Source organism: Lampetra fluviatilis, chromosome 42, assembly GCF_964198595.1.
Source record: "Lampetra fluviatilis chromosome 42, kcLamFluv1.1, whole genome shotgun sequence".
NCBI classification, from domain to species: domain Eukaryota; kingdom Metazoa; phylum Chordata; class Hyperoartia; order Petromyzontiformes; family Petromyzontidae; genus Lampetra; species Lampetra fluviatilis.
In genome coordinates, this window is record NC_136316.1 from 8,726,400 (window position 1) to 8,742,023 (window position 15,624).

At 43.4% G+C, this 15,624-nt stretch overlaps 20 non-coding genes across 20 annotated transcripts; 14 read left to right on the plus strand and 6 right to left on the minus strand.

Annotated features, from left to right (window-relative positions):
* Positions 1-457: 457 nt before the first annotated feature.
* Positions 458-530, minus strand: TRNAR-CCG (transfer RNA arginine (anticodon CCG)). The gene has a single exon. It is a non-coding gene; the product is annotated as a tRNA-Arg (tRNA).
* A 235-nt stretch (positions 531-765) lies between these two features.
* On the plus strand, positions 766-837 carry TRNAA-CGC (transfer RNA alanine (anticodon CGC)). The gene has a single exon. It is a non-coding gene; the product is annotated as a tRNA-Ala (tRNA).
* A 505-nt stretch (positions 838-1,342) lies between these two features.
* TRNAA-UGC (transfer RNA alanine (anticodon UGC)) lies at positions 1,343-1,414 on the plus strand. Its single transcript has one exon. It is a non-coding gene; the product is annotated as a tRNA-Ala (tRNA).
* Positions 1,415-1,900: 486 nt separating this feature from the next.
* Positions 1,901-1,973, minus strand: TRNAR-CCG (transfer RNA arginine (anticodon CCG)). The gene has a single exon. It is a non-coding gene; the product is annotated as a tRNA-Arg (tRNA).
* Positions 1,974-2,208: 235 nt separating this feature from the next.
* On the plus strand, positions 2,209-2,280 carry TRNAA-CGC (transfer RNA alanine (anticodon CGC)). The gene has a single exon. It is a non-coding gene; the product is annotated as a tRNA-Ala (tRNA).
* Positions 2,281-2,785: 505 nt separating this feature from the next.
* Positions 2,786-2,857, plus strand: TRNAA-UGC (transfer RNA alanine (anticodon UGC)). Its single transcript has one exon. It is a non-coding gene; the product is annotated as a tRNA-Ala (tRNA).
* A 486-nt stretch (positions 2,858-3,343) lies between these two features.
* TRNAR-CCG (transfer RNA arginine (anticodon CCG)) lies at positions 3,344-3,416 on the minus strand. The gene has a single exon. It is a non-coding gene; the product is annotated as a tRNA-Arg (tRNA).
* A 235-nt stretch (positions 3,417-3,651) lies between these two features.
* Positions 3,652-3,723, plus strand: TRNAA-CGC (transfer RNA alanine (anticodon CGC)). Its single transcript has one exon. It is a non-coding gene; the product is annotated as a tRNA-Ala (tRNA).
* A 505-nt stretch (positions 3,724-4,228) lies between these two features.
* TRNAA-UGC (transfer RNA alanine (anticodon UGC)) lies at positions 4,229-4,300 on the plus strand. Its single transcript has one exon. It is a non-coding gene; the product is annotated as a tRNA-Ala (tRNA).
* A 486-nt stretch (positions 4,301-4,786) lies between these two features.
* On the minus strand, positions 4,787-4,859 carry TRNAR-CCG (transfer RNA arginine (anticodon CCG)). Its single transcript has one exon. It is a non-coding gene; the product is annotated as a tRNA-Arg (tRNA).
* Positions 4,860-5,094: 235 nt separating this feature from the next.
* Positions 5,095-5,166, plus strand: TRNAA-CGC (transfer RNA alanine (anticodon CGC)). The gene has a single exon. It is a non-coding gene; the product is annotated as a tRNA-Ala (tRNA).
* Positions 5,167-5,671: 505 nt separating this feature from the next.
* Positions 5,672-5,743, plus strand: TRNAA-UGC (transfer RNA alanine (anticodon UGC)). Its single transcript has one exon. It is a non-coding gene; the product is annotated as a tRNA-Ala (tRNA).
* A 486-nt stretch (positions 5,744-6,229) lies between these two features.
* On the minus strand, positions 6,230-6,302 carry TRNAR-CCG (transfer RNA arginine (anticodon CCG)). Its single transcript has one exon. It is a non-coding gene; the product is annotated as a tRNA-Arg (tRNA).
* Positions 6,303-6,537: 235 nt separating this feature from the next.
* On the plus strand, positions 6,538-6,609 carry TRNAA-CGC (transfer RNA alanine (anticodon CGC)). The gene has a single exon. It is a non-coding gene; the product is annotated as a tRNA-Ala (tRNA).
* Positions 6,610-7,114: 505 nt separating this feature from the next.
* TRNAA-UGC (transfer RNA alanine (anticodon UGC)) lies at positions 7,115-7,186 on the plus strand. Its single transcript has one exon. It is a non-coding gene; the product is annotated as a tRNA-Ala (tRNA).
* A 486-nt stretch (positions 7,187-7,672) lies between these two features.
* On the minus strand, positions 7,673-7,745 carry TRNAR-CCG (transfer RNA arginine (anticodon CCG)). The gene has a single exon. It is a non-coding gene; the product is annotated as a tRNA-Arg (tRNA).
* Positions 7,746-7,980: 235 nt separating this feature from the next.
* On the plus strand, positions 7,981-8,052 carry TRNAA-CGC (transfer RNA alanine (anticodon CGC)). The gene has a single exon. It is a non-coding gene; the product is annotated as a tRNA-Ala (tRNA).
* Positions 8,053-8,557: 505 nt separating this feature from the next.
* TRNAA-UGC (transfer RNA alanine (anticodon UGC)) lies at positions 8,558-8,629 on the plus strand. The gene has a single exon. It is a non-coding gene; the product is annotated as a tRNA-Ala (tRNA).
* A 794-nt stretch (positions 8,630-9,423) lies between these two features.
* TRNAA-CGC (transfer RNA alanine (anticodon CGC)) lies at positions 9,424-9,495 on the plus strand. The gene has a single exon. It is a non-coding gene; the product is annotated as a tRNA-Ala (tRNA).
* Positions 9,496-10,703: 1,208 nt separating this feature from the next.
* Positions 10,704-10,775, plus strand: TRNAA-UGC (transfer RNA alanine (anticodon UGC)). The gene has a single exon. It is a non-coding gene; the product is annotated as a tRNA-Ala (tRNA).
* Positions 10,776-15,624: the final 4,849 nt, after the last annotated feature.

Sequence of the window (15,624 nt, forward strand, 5' to 3'; positions counted from 1 at the left end):
TACTCGAAGGAACATGCGTGGCCTGGACAAAACGCCAACTTGTTTTGATTCGTTATGATTGCTGAGCACAGATCCAGAAGCCCAACATGTCATCCGTTCAGCAATGAACAGCACTACAATCAAGGTGTCGTCGATTAGAGTTAACATATTTACGGAACTTAGCAAGGTTATTAGACTTGATACCGGATGTTGGACTTCTAAATTCGAGCAGTGCGTGGAATAAGCTGATAGAAAAGTGTTGTGACCTGCTGAGTGGTGGTCGAACTGAGTGTGTGAGACGAAAATCAGTCTGGAGTCCTCATGGCAGAAGGATAACTCAACGAGTGGAATTATATCAGGATACTTGGGAAATTTTCTTTATAAGTGGAGAGGTAAATTATGCATAGGTAATTGAATGGGAAATCAACTTGTGATTTGAATAAGAAATATGATCGTTGAATTTTTACCAAAACACAAAAGACCCAGATGAGACTCGAACCCACAATCCCCAGCTCCGGAAGCTGGTGCCTTATCCATTAGGCCACTGGGCCAAATTCATCGAGCCCTGTGTTCTTTGTGATGACCCCTAATGTGGATGAGATGTCACTTTCAAGGTACTCAGAAGATGCCCAGGTAATGCTTGCTTCCAAGTGCCGCTATCTAACAAACGGGAAAAGGAAGAGATCTGCGAGATTTCAGAGTAGATTCTTCAACTCCGGCCATGACCCCGATAGCCCCCTTACACAACGAGGTCACGTTACTGGGATCAGACTTAGCCAGCGTAGTGGGGATGTAGCTCAGTGGTAGAGCGCACGCTTCGCATGTGTGAGGTCCCGGGTTCAATCCCCAGCATCTCCATGTCCGCAGATTTTATTTAATTCATGTTTTAAACAAAGGTTGAATTTTAAAATGAATTGTCTGTGTCCATGTCCCTGTAATAAGGGTGCACGTTAACTTTCGTAAATATTACCCTACATGAACGAAATCTTAGGATTAATGTGTGTTAATATACCCAACTTGCTATTTTTAAAACTCACGATGTACACAGTGATCAAATTGTTTATTTAAACATTTGGAGATGAAAACAAGTGCTTAAAAGTATCCAGAACACTTTTATTTCCGAATTAAATACTTCCAATAATAAATAAATTGGGAAAGCATTATAGTATCCATCCTCCACATGTATTCTAGTTATTTCTTTCAGTTTAAAAGAAACACATTTTGCTTGGACTCTGTGCAGACTCGATGGGTACAAGTCCCAGGGCCAACAGGAGAGTGAGTGGGGTGACAAGAGAGAGAAAGAAGCTGATGACAAAGTTTCACCCCATACCTAGGTGGAACTGCGCCCAGGTAGAACCGGAATGGGGATGTAGCTCAGTGGTAGAGCGCACGCTTTGCATGTGTGAGGCCCCGGGTTCAATCCCCGGCATCTCCACGCAGTGACATTTTGCCAGTGGCCAATTTTACTCGAAGGAACATGCGTGGCCTGGACAAAACGCCAACTTGTTTTGATTCGTTATGATTGCTGAGCACAGATCCAGAAGCCCAACATGTCATCCGTTCAGCAATGAACAGCACTACAATCAAGGTGTCGTCGATTAGAGTTAACATATTTACGGAACTTAGCAAGGTTATTAGACTTGATACCGGATGTTGGACTTCTAAATTCGAGCAGTGCGTGGAATAAGCTGATAGAAAAGTGTTGTGACCTGCTGAGTGGTGGTCGAACGGAGTGTGTGAGACGAAAATCAGTCTGGAGTCCTCATGGCAGAAGGATAACTCAACGAGTGGAATTATATCAGGATACTTGGGAAATTTTCTTTATAAGTGGAGAGGTAAATTATGCATAGGTAATTGAATGGGAAATCAACTTGTGATTTGAATAAGAAATATGATCGTTGAATTTTTACCAAAACACAAAAGACCCAGATGGGACTCGAACCCACAATCCCCAGCTCCGGAAGCTGGTGCCTTATCCATTAGGCCACTGGGCCAAATTCATCGAGCCCTGTGTTCTTTGTGATGACCCCTAATGTGGATGAGATGTCACTTTCAAGGTACTCAGAAGATGCCCAGGTAATGCTTGCTTCCAAGTGCCGCTATCTAACAAACGGGAAAAGGAAGAGATCTGCGAGATTTCAGAGTAGATTCTTCAACTCCGGCCATGACCCCGATAGCCCCCTTACACAACGAGGTCACGTTACTGGGATCAGACTTAGCCAGCGTAGTGGGGATGTAGCTCAGTGGTAGAGCGCACGCTTCGCATGTGTGAGGTCCCGGGTTCAATCCCCAGCATCTCCATGTCCGCAGATTTTATTTAATTCATGTTTTAAACAAAGGTTGAATTTTAAAATGAATTGTCTGTGTCCATGTCCCTGTAATAAGGGTGCACGTTAACTTTCGTAAATATTACCCTACATGAACGAAATCTTAGGATTAATGTGTGTTAATATACCCAACTTGCTATTTTTAAAACTCACGATGTACACAGTGATCAAATTGTTTATTTAAACATTTGGAGATGAAAACAAGTGCTTAAAAGTATCCAGAACACTTTTATTTCCGAATTAAATACTTCCAATAATAAATAAATTGGGAAAGCATTATAGTATCCATCCTCCACATGTATTCTAGTTATTTCTTTCAGTTCAAAAGAAACACATTTTGCTTGGACTCTGTGCAGACTCGATGGGTACAAGTCCCAGGGCCAACAGGAGAGTGAGTGGGGTGACAAGAGAGAGAAAGAAGCTGATGACAAAGTTTCACCCCATACCTAGGTGGAACTGCGCCCAGGTAGAACCGGAATGGGGATGTAGCTCAGTGGTAGAGCGCACGCTTTGCATGTGTGAGGCCCCGGGTTCAATCCCCGGCATCTCCACGCAGTGACATTTTGCCAGTGGCCAATTTTACTCGAAGGAACATGCGTGGCCTGGACAAAACGCCAACTTGTTTTGATTCGTTATGATTGCTGAGCACAGATCCATAAGCCCAACATGTCATCCGTTCAGCAATGAACAGCACTACAATCAAGGTGTCGTCGATTAGAGTTAACATATTTACGGAACTTAGCAAGGTTATTAGACTTGATACCGGATGTTGGACTTCTAAATTCGAGCAGTGCGTGGAATAAGCTGATAGAAAAGTGTTGTGACCTGCTGAGTGGTGGTCGAACGGAGTGTGTGAGACGAAAATCAGTCTGGAGTCCTCATGGCAGAAGGATAACTCAACGAGTGGAATTATATCAGGATACTTGGGAAATTTTCTTTATAAGTGGAGAGGTAAATTATGCATAGGTAATTGAATGGGAAATCAACTTGTGATTTGAATAAGAAATATGATCGTTGAATTTTTACCAAAACACAAAAGACCCAGATGGGACTCGAACCCACAATCCCCAGCTCCGGAAGCTGGTGCCTTATCCATTAGGCCACTGGGCCAAATTCATCGAGCCCTGTGTTCTTTGTGATGACCCCTAATGTGGATGAGATGTCACTTTCAAGGTACTCAGAAGATGCCCAGGTAATGCTTGCTTCCAAGTGCCGCTATCTAACAAACGGGAAAAGGAAGAGATCTGCGAGATTTCAGAGTAGATTCTTCAACTCCGGCCATGACCCCGATAGCCCCCTTACACAACGAGGTCACGTTACTGGGATCAGACTTAGCCAGCGTAGTGGGGATGTAGCTCAGTGGTAGAGCGCACGCTTCGCATGTGTGAGGTCCCGGGTTCAATCCCCAGCATCTCCATGTCCGCAGATTTTATTTAATTCATGTTTTAAACAAAGGTTGAATTTTAAAATGAATTGTCTGTGTCCATGTCCCTGTAATAAGGGTGCACGTTAACTTTCGTAAATATTACCCTACATGAACGAAATCTTAGGATTAATGTGTGTTAATATACCCAACTTGCTATTTTTAAAACTCACGATGTACACAGTGATCAAATTGTTTATTTAAACATTTGGAGATGAAAACAAGTGCTTAAAAGTATCCAGAACACTTTTATTTCCGAATTAAATACTTCCAATAATAAATAAATTGGGAAAGCATTATAGTATCCATCCTCCACATGTATTCTAGTTATTTCTTTCAGTTTAAAAGAAACACATTTTGCTTGGACTCTGTGCAGACTCGATGGGTACAAGTCCCAGGGCCAACAGGAGAGTGAGTGGGGTGACAAGAGAGAGAAAGAAGCTGATGACAAAGTTTCACCCCATACCTAGGTGGAACTGCGCCCAGGTAGAACCGGAATGGGGATGTAGCTCAGTGGTAGAGCGCACGCTTTGCATGTGTGAGGCCCCGGGTTCAATCCCCGGCATCTCCACGCAGTGACATTTTGCCAGTGGCCAATTTTACTCGAAGGAACATGCGTGGCCTGGACAAAACGCCAACTTGTTTTGATTCGTTATGATTGCTGAGCACAGATCCAGAAGCCCAACATGTCATCCGTTCAGCAATGAACAGCACTACAATCAAGGTGTCGTCGATTAGAGTTAACATATTTACGGAACTTAGCAAGGTTATTAGACTTGATACCGGATGTTGGACTTCTAAATTCGAGCAGTGCGTGGAATAAGCTGATAGAAAAGTGTTGTGACCTGCTGAGTGGTGGTCGAACGGAGTGTGTGAGACGAAAATCAGTCTGGAGTCCTCATGGCAGAAGGATAACTCAACGAGTGGAATTATATCAGGATACTTGGGAAATTTTCTTTATAAGTGGAGAGGTAAATTATGCATAGGTAATTGAATGGGAAATCAACTTGTGATTTGAATAAGAAATATGATCGTTGAATTTTTACCAAAACACAAAAGACCCAGATGGGACTCGAACCCACAATCCCCAGCTCCGGAAGCTGGTGCCTTATCCATTAGGCCACTGGGCCAAATTCATCGAGCCCTGTGTTCTTTGTGATGACCCCTAATGTGGATGAGATGTCACTTTCAAGGTACTCAGAAGATGCCCAGGTAATGCTTGCTTCCAAGTGCCGCTATCTAACAAACGGGAAAAGGAAGAGATCTGCGAGATTTCAGAGTAGATTCTTCAACTCCGGCCATGACCCCGATAGCCCCCTTACACAACGAGGTCACGTTACTGGGATCAGACTTAGCCAGCGTAGTGGGGATGTAGCTCAGTGGTAGAGCGCACGCTTCGCATGTGTGAGGTCCCGGGTTCAATCCCCAGCATCTCCATGTCCGCAGATTTTATTTAATTCATGTTTTAAACAAAGGTTGAATTTTAAAATGAATTGTCTGTGTCCATGTCCCTGTAATAAGGGTGCACGTTAACTTTCGTAAATATTACCCTACATGAACGAAATCTTAGGATTAATGTGTGTTAATATCCCCAACTTGCTATTTTTAAAACTCACGATGTACACAGTGATCAAATTGTTTATTTAAACATTTGGAGATGAAAACAAGTGCTTAAAAGTATCCAGAACACTTTAATTTCCGAATTAAATACTTCCAATAATAAATAAATTGGGAAAGCATTATAGTATCCATCCTCCACATGTATTCTAGTTATTTCTTTCAGTTTAAAAGAAACACATTTTGCTTGGACTCTGTGCAGACTCGATGGGTACAAGTCCCAGGGCCAACAGGAGAGTGAGTGGGGTGACAAGAGAGAGAAAGAAGCTGATGACAAAGTTTCACCCCATACCTAGGTGGAACTGCGCCCAGGTAGAACCGGAATGGGGATGTAGCTCAGTGGTAGAGCGCACGCTTTGCATGTGTGAGGCCCCGGGTTCAATCCCCGGCATCTCCACGCAGTGACATTTTGCCAGTGGCCAATTTTACTCGAAGGAACATGCGTGGCCTGGACAAAACGCCAACTTGTTTTGATTCGTTATGATTGCTGAGCACAGATCCAGAAGCCCAACATGTCATCCGTTCAGCAATGAACAGCACTACAATCAAGGTGTCGTCGATTAGAGTTAACATATTTACGGAACTTAGCAAGGTTATTAGACTTGATACCGGATGTTGGACTTCTAAATTCGAGCAGTGCGTGGAATAAGCTGATAGAAAAGTGTTGTGACCTGCTGAGTGGTGGTCGAACGGAGTGTGTGAGACGAAAATCAGTCTGGAGCCCTCATGGCAGAAGGATAACTCAACGAGTGGAATTATATCAGGATACTTGGGAAATTTTCTTTATAAGTGGAGAGGTAAATTATGCATAGGTAATTGAATGGGAAATCAACTTGTGATTTGAATAAGAAATATGATCGGTGAATTTTTACCAAAACACTAAAGACCCAGATGGGACTCGAACCCACAATCCCCAGCTCCGGAAGCTGGTGCCTTATCCATTAGGCCACTGGGCCAAATTCATCGAGCCCTGTGTTCTTTGTGATGACCCCTAATGTGGATGAGATGTCACTTTCAAGGTACTCAGAAGATGCCCAGGTAATGCTTGCTTCCAAGTGCCGCTATCTAACAATCGGGAAAAGGAAGAGATCTGCGAAATTTCAGAGTAGATTCTTCAACTCCGGCCATGACCCCGATAGCCCCCTTACACAACGAGGTCACGTTACTGGGATCAGACTTAGCCAGCGTAGTGGGGATGTAGCTCAGTGGTAGAGCGCACGCTTCGCATGTGTGAGGTCCCGGGTTCAATCCCCAGCATCTCCATGTCCGCAGATTTTATTTAATTCATGTTTTAAACAAAGGTTGAATTTTAAAATGAATTGTCTGTGTCCATGTCCCTGTAATAAGGGTGCACGTTAACTTTCGTAAATATTACCCTACATGAACGAAATCTTAGGATTAATGTGTGTTAATATACCCAACTTGCTATTTTTAAAACTCACGATGTACACAGTGATCAAATTGTTTATTTAAACATTTGGAGATGAAAACAAGTGCTTAAAAGTATCCAGAACACTTTTATTTCCGAATTAAATACTTCCAATAATAAATAAATTGGGAAAGCATTATAGTATCCATCCTCCACATGTATTCTAGTTATTTCTTTCAGTTTAAAAGAAACACATTTTGCTTGGACTCTGTGCAGACTCGATGGGTACAATTCCCAGGGCCAACAGGAGAGTGAGTGGGGTGACAAGAGAGAGAAAGAAGCTGATGACAAAGTTTCACCCCATACCTAGGTGGAACTGCGCCCAGGTAGAACCGGAATGGGGATGTAGCTCAGTGGTAGAGCGCACGCTTTGCATGTGTGAGGCCACGGGTTCAATCCCCGGCATCTCCACGCAGTGACATTTTGCCAGTGGCCAATTTTACTCGAAGGAACATGCGTGGCCTGGACAAAACGCCAACTTGTTTTGATTCGTTATGATTGCTGAGCACAGATCCAGAAGCCCAACATGTCATCCGTTCAGCAATGAACAGCACTACAATCAAGGTGTCGTCGATTAGAGTTAACATATTTACGGAACTTAGCAAGGTTATTAGACTTGATACCGGATGTTGGACTTCTAAATTCGAGCAGTGCGTGGAATAAGCTGATAGAAAAGTGTTGTGACCTGCTGAGTGGTGGTCGAACGGAGTGTGTGAGACGAAAATCAGTCTGGAGCCCTCATGGCAGAAGGATAACTCAACGAGTGGAATTATATCAGGATACTTGGGAAATTTTCTTTATAAGTGGAGAGGTAAATTATGCATAGGTAATTGAATGGGAAATCAACTTGTGATTTGAATAAGAAATATGATCGTTGAATTTTTACCAAAACACAAAAGACCGAGATGGGACTCGAACCCACAATCCCCAGCTCCGGAAGCTGGTGCCTTATCCATTAGGCCACTGGGCCAAATTCATCGAGCCCTGTGTTCTTTGTGATGACCCCTAATGTGGATGAGATGTCACTTTCAAGGTACTCAGAAGATGCCCAGGTAATGCTTGCTTCCAAGTGCCGCTATCTAACAAACGGGAAAAGGAAGAGATCTGCGAGATTTCAGAGTAGATTCTTCAACTCCGGCCATGACCCCGATAGCCCCCTTACACAACGAGGTCACGTTACTGGGATCAGACTTAGCCAGCGTAGTGGGGATGTAGCTCAGTGGTAGAGTGCACGCTTCGCATGTGTGAGGTCCCGGGTTCAATCCCCAGCATCTCCATGTCCGCAGATTTTATTTAATTCATGTTTTAAACAAAGGTTGAATTTTAAAATGAATTGTCTGTGTCCATGTCCCTGTAATAAGGGTGCACGTTAACTTTCGTAAATATTACCCTACATGAACGAAATCTTAGGATTAATGTGTGTTAATATACCCAACTTGCTATTTTTAAAACTCACGATGTACACAGTGATCAAATTGTTTATTTAAACATTTGGAGATGAAAACAAGTGCTTAAAAGTATCCAGAACACTTTTATTTCCGAATTAAATACTTCCAATAATAAATAAATTGGGAAAGCATTATAGTATCCATCCTCCACATGTATTCTAGTTATTTCTTTCAGTTTAAAAGAAACACATTTTGCTTGGACTCTGTGCAGACTCGATGGGTACAAGTCCCAGGGCCAACAGGAGAGTGAGTGGGGTGACAAGAGAGAGAAAGAAGCTGATGACAAAGTTTCACCCCATACCTAGGTGGAACTGCGCCCAGGTAGAACCGGAATGGGGATGTAGCTCAGTGGTAGAGCGCACGCTTTGCATGTGTGAGGCCCCGGGTTCAATCCCCGGCATCTCCACGCAGTGACATTTTGCCAATGGCCAATTTTACTCGAAGGAACATGCGTGGCCTGGACAAAACGCCAACTTGTTTTGATTCGTTATGATTGCTGAGCACAGATCCAGAAGCCCAACATGTCATCCGTTCAGCAATGAACAGCACTACAATCAAGGTGTCGTCGATTAGAGTTAACATATTTACGGAACTTAGCAAGGTTATTAGACTTGATACCGGATGTTGGACTTCTAAATTCGAGCAGTGCGTGGAATAAGCTGATAGAAAAGTGTTGTGACCTGCTGAGTGGTGGTCGAACGGAGTGTGTGAGACGAAAATCAGTCTGGAGTCCTCATGGCAGAAGGATAACTCAACGAGTGGAATTATATCAGGATACTTGGGAAATTTTCTTTATAAGTGGAGAGGTAAATTATGCATAGGTAATTGAATGGGAAATCAACTTGTGATTTTAATAAGAAATATGATCGTTGAATTTTTACCAAAACGCTAAAGACCCAGATGGGACTCGAACCCACAATCCCCAGCTCCGGAAGCTGATGCCTTATCCATTAGGCCCCTGGGCCACATTCATCGAGCCCTGTGTTCTTTGTGATGACCCCTAATGTGGATGAGATGTCACTTTCAAGGTACTCAGAAGATGCCCAGGTAATGCTTGCTTCCAAGTGCCGCTATCTAACAAACGGGAAAAGGAAAAGATCTGCGAGATTTCAGAGTAGATTTTTCAACTCCGGCCATGACCCCGATAGCCCCCTTACACAACGAGGTCACGTTACTGGGATCAGACTGAGCCAGCGTAGTGGGGATGTAGCTCAGTGGTAGAGCGCACGCTTCGCATGTGTGAGGCTCCGGGTTCAATCCCCGGCATCTCCATGTCCGCTGCTTTTATTTAATTCATGTTTTAAACAAAGGTTGAATTTTAAAATGAATTGTCTGTGTCCATGTCCCTGTAATAAGGGTGCACGTTAACTTTCGTAAATATTACCCTACATGAACGAAATCTTAGGATTAATGTGTTAACATACCGAACTTGCTATTTTTATAACTCACGATGTACACATGGATCAAATTGTTTATTTAAACATTTGGAGATGAAAACAAGTGCTTAAAAGTATCCAGAACACTTTTATTTCCGAATTAAATACTTCCAATAATAAATAAATTGGGAAAGCATTATAGTATCCATCCTCCACATGTATTCTAGTTATTTCTTTCAGTTTAAAAGAAACACATTTTGCTTGGACTCTGTGCAGACTCGATGGGTACAAGTCCCAGGGCCAACAGGAGAGTGAGTGGGGTGACAAGAGAGAGAAAGAAGCTGATGACAAAGTTTCACCCCATACCTAGGTGGAGCTGCGCCCAGGTAGAACCGGAATGGGGATGTAGCTCAGTGGTAGAGCGCATGCTTCGCATGTTTTTAGGTCCCGGGTTCAATCCCCAGCATCTCCATGTCCGCAGCTTTTATTTAATTCATGTTTTAAACAAAGGTTGAATTTTAAAATGAATTGTCTGTGTCCATGTCCCTGTAATAAGGGTGCACGTTAACGAAATCTTAGGATTAATGTGTGTTAATATACCCAACTTGCTATTTTTAAAACTCACGATGTACAGCTTTTATTTAATTCATGTTTTAAACAAAGGTTGAATTTTAAAATGAATTGTCTGTGTCCATGTCCCTGTAATAAGGGTGCACGTTAACGAAATCTTAGGATTAATGTGTGTTAATATACCCAACTTGCTATTTTTAAAACTCACGATGTACACAGTGATCAAATTGTTTATTTAAACATTTGGAGATGAAAACAAGTGCTCAAAAGTATCCAGAACACTTTTATTTCCGAATTAAATACTTCCAATAATAAATAAATTGGGAAAGCATTATAGTATCCATCCTCCACATGTATTTTAGTTATTTCTTTCAGTTTAAAAGAAACACATTTTGCTTGGACTCTGTGCAGACTCGATGGGTACAAGTCCCAGGGCCAACAGGAGAGTGAGTGGGGTGACAAGAGAGAGAAAGAAGCTGATGACAAAGTTTCACCCCATACCTAGGTGGAACTGCGCCCAGGTAGAACCGGAATGGGGATGTAGCTCAGTGGTAGAGCGCACGCTTTGCATGTGTGAGGCCCCGGGTTCAGTCCCCGGCATCTCCACGCCGTGACATTTTGCCAGTGGCCAATTTTACTCGAAGGAACACGCGTGGCCTGGACAAAAACGCCAACTTGTTTTGATTCGTTATGATTGCTGAGCACAGATGCAGAAGCCCAACATGTCATCCGATCAGCAATGAACAGCACTACAATCAAGGTGTCGTCGATTGAATCGGAAGCGAGATGGGACGAGGTGTGAATGGTGAGTGTAGGCCCACGTGGGGGCCTACATAGAGGCCTACGTGGGGGCCTACGTCGAGGCCCACGTGGAGGCCTACGTCGAGGCCTACGTCGGGGCCCACGTAGGGGCCTACATAGAGGCCTACGTCGGGGCCTACGTCGAGGCCCACGTGGAGGCCTACATAGAGGCCTACGTCGGGGCCCACGTCGAGGCCCACGTGGGGGCCTACATAGAAGCCTACGTCAGGGCCTACGTCGAGGCCTACTTCGAGGCCTACGTCGGGGCCTACGTCGAGGCCTACTTCGAGCCCTATGTCGGGGCCCACGTGGGGGCCTACGTGGGGGCCTACGTCGAGGCCTACGTGGAGGGCGCTCGTCAATGGAAGCAGAACAATGAAGCTGATGGGCCAAACATCTCGCCTCTCCACGTCCACATCACGCAACTACTCGGCCTCGGTGCCTCCAGGCCGCACGGCCGCTGCTGCTCTGCTGTAGTACACACAGCTGCGGCTGCTTCGTGTATGACTCCTGCAACTGCAGTTGGGTCGGCTGCAGCTGCTACAACAACAACAACAGCAGCTGCAACAACAACAGCAGCTGCAACAACAACAGCAGCTGCAACAACAACAGCAGCTGCAACAACAACAGCAGCTGCAACAACAACAGCAGCTGCAACAACAACAGCAGCTGCAACAACAACAGCAGCTGCAACAACAACAGCAGCTGCAACAACAACAGCAGCTGCAACAACAACAGCAGCTGCAACAACAACAGCAGCTGCAACAACAACAGCAGCTGCAACAACAACAGCAGCTGCAACAACAACAGCAGCTGCAACAACAACAGCAGCTGCAACAACAACAGCAGCTGCAACAACAACAGCAGCTGCAACAACAACAGCAGCAAGATGGCGGCGGCGTGTGCGGCCGCGTGTGCGTTGTGCTGCATGGGTGTGGGCTGTGCGTGAGAGTGGGTGAAGGTGAGCTGCGTGTGAGTGAGCTGTGTGTGTGTTTAAATTTAGTGTTTTAAAGATGTCAATTCACCTGCTGTGTATCTTACTACTGTCCCTCCCGGCCATATCTAGTGCCACACTCAACTCTACAAACGGCTACCCGCGTTACTTCGCGTCACTTTGCGTCAATACTTATTGCTAAATTTGCCACTACACCTGCTAATGAAACAACTTATAGACACTTCTACACTCCATCATTGTATCCTTTTAAACCCTATCTTTGTCCCATTACTTCACCAGCACTCCTTCCAAACTTCATTCTGCTCTTAAAAATAACACCATCTGCGAGCTGCTGCTATTCGTCCAAGGTTCGTCGCTCTTCATCCTTTCACAGAAAATACCTGTGCAAACTATTAATTCTACTTTTCTTATTTCTGGGTGGTATTGAGCTTCATCCTGGCCCAAATGTAAAGAACTCATATAATTCTGTAGATTTTTCTGGCAGAAAAGGTGTTGGTGTTCTACATGTCAACATCAGATGGCTTTTGATTACATTAAGTCAACTAAAACTAGAAGTAGCAAATCTTGACCCGGACATATTTTGCCTAACAGAAACATTTCTCACTCCTGCCGTCAATGACTTGCAGATTACGATTGACAACTACAACCTTTTTCGGCTTGACCGATGATCTAAAGGAGGTGGAATTGCCATCTATGTTCGTAATACTATTGCATGTTCACCAGCTCACTCCTTGTTTAAAAAATGTTGCTGTGAAGGTCTGGCTCTCAGAATAACTCTCCCTAATAATCAACACATATTGGTAGTGTGCTGCTATAGACCGCCTAGTGGTAAGGATGTTGAAGCTGCATCTGCACTGAGAGAGCTTCTTGGGGGCCTCCCTAAAGGTGAAATAGTTTTAGTGGGTGATCTAAATTGGAATTGGCTAAACCCGCCGGCCGTGGCCACAAATTTTGCAGATGAATTTAACCTGTTTCAATTAATAAATGTCCCCACAAGACCCAACCTAAAAAATCCGGGGCAGTCATCTCTGCTTGACGTCCTATTGACAAATGCCCCTCACAATTTCGCACTGACTGGTGTTCTAGGTAATAACCTTAGTGATCACTCCTTCATTTTTGGGGTGAGATCATCAGCCAGACCCAAAGCCCCCCCTAAATTGGTTGAGAAGCACTCCATGAGACACTTCAGCATACAGGCATTTACTAATGATGTGCTTCACTCGGATATTGACAAGGTCTGTGATATTCCAAACCTGACTACGGCTTGGGAGACCTTCAGGTACACGTTTCTCCAAATTCTTAACAAACATGCTCCGTTGGTTAAATTTAAAACTAAAGGCAATCGTCCACCATGGTTTGATCTTTTGATTACAAAGCTCATGAAAACTAGAGACAAGGCTTGGGCATGTGCTCAGAAAAGTAATTTGGTTAATGACTGGCTAGAATACAGGATTTTAAGGAATAGATGCGTCAAAAAAATACGGCATGCAAAAAATGACTACTTCTCTTCTACTCTCCTTGAATCTCATGGAAATGCCAGGATTTTCTGGAAAACAATCAAATGTATCGAAAAGGCATCCAAAACAGATAATCTGCCCGTTCAGCTTAACCGAAATGGGGAATATTTTTCAGATCCCCAAAAAATAGTTGACAATTTTAACCTTCATTTTTCTGAAGCTGGTACCCTATTTGATAATCTATTGGGAGTCACCCCTGCTCATGCAAATTCCTACACCCCTATCCAAACATTAAGCGAATTTAGTTTTCAGCCAATCCACGAAAGTAATGTTCTGAAACAACTGTCCTACCTCAAAGGGTCCTCCTCTACCGGAGCAGATAGTATTCCCGTCTTTGCTCTACTAAGTGTTGGTCACCTAATATACAAACCTATAGCCCATATTTTCAACCTGTCCATAAAAGAAGCATCAGTTCCACTAGAATGGAAACATTCCTATGTTCGTCCACTTCACAAAGGGGGCCCTAAAGATGATCCAAATAACTACCGACCTATCTCAATTTTGTCCCCGTTGATGAAAATTTTTGAAAAATTATTGAACTACCAAATTAGCAGTTTCCTGTCCGCCAACAATCTATTACATCTAAAACAATCTGGGTTCCGAAAAAAATACAGCACCACATCTGCTGCATTAGACTCTATGAATCACATTTACAGTAGCCTTGATAATAACCAGTACTGCGCCTGTCTTTTTCTTGACTTGTCCAAAGCTTTTGATACAGTAGACCACAACATCCTGCTTAGTAAAATAAGTTGCCTCGGTTTTTCCGAAAACACAGTAAAATGGTTAAAAAATTACCTCTTTTCTCGCACCCAAACTGTATTCACAGATGGTTGGAGGTCAAACAGTGTTAAGATAACAAAAGGGGTTCCACAGGGTTCCATTCTCGGCCCCCTCTTGTTCTCTCTTTATGTAAATGACTTGGGCACTGAACTGGATTATTCCAGGGTAAATGTTTTTGCAGATGACACGGTACTAATTACTGCTGGCCGCTCTCCGGATGACGTGATTGCTAAGCTCCAGAGTGATTTCAACAAACTACAACATCAGCTAGTTGCTCTTAAACTAGTCCTAAATCCTGCCAAAACCAAGGTGCTATGCTTCTCACCAGGACTAAAGCAGGAAGTTATTTTCCCCAAATTACATTCCTTAAATAATGATCAAATAGAGCAAGTTAAGATTTATAAGTATCTTGGGGTCATCCTGGATTCAAAACTGAATTTTGAAGATCACATTGATTATATTGGGAAAAAGACAAAAATTTAAATTGGTTTTCTATATCGACACAAGCACTGCTTCCCCCCTATGTTCCGTTTGGAATTGATTAAAGCTACCATACTGCCTCTACTTGATTACTGTGACATTGTTTATAAATCAGCCCCAAGTACTGTACTGAAGAAGCTTGACTCAATGTATCACTCGGCCTTAAGATTTGCATTGAACTGCCCATATAGGACTCACCACTGTGATCTCTACATTGGGTCAAACTTAACATCTCTGAATGTTCGACGGCTTGTGCACCAGATCTTATTTATTCATGATGTACTTGCAAAAAAATCTGCAGATTACCTGCTGGATCTCATCTCTGTTTCAAAGAAGAAATTTGACCTAAGGTCTACACTCATTTACCAGCTTAATATTCCCTATTGCCGTACATATACTGGAGGAAGGGCCTTTGCTATTGATGCCCCCAGGGTCTGGAATGCTGTTGCCAATAAATTGAAACTTGAGTCACTACCTATGAGATCTTCACTCAAAACTGCTCTAGAGGAGTTGTACACCCCTAGCTGCCAGTGCTATTCAGTGACCTAAAATAAAATGTTTCGCTCCGGATGATCGCTACAAAGTATGACCTGTGTTTTGATTTAGTGTGCTGATCTTAAAGGTGCATTAAAAAATTACAATACTCCGATTGATGCTCCTGCTGTTGTGGAGTGACTCATGCAGCCAGCTATGGCTGCAAGGTTTTGGTAGTACATGTTGTTTATGCCATTTATTGTGAAAATTCCGTCACAGTTCCTATGATTGCTTTTTCATTGCTTTCATGGCTTTATTTTGGTGATTTCGAAAAGTGTATTGGTTTAGCCATGTTTGTTTGTTGTAGTACAGAGTTAGACTGATGGCCTTAATCTAAGCTGTCTTGTGGGTGTTGTTGTTGTTGTTTGACTTGCATCCCACTGAG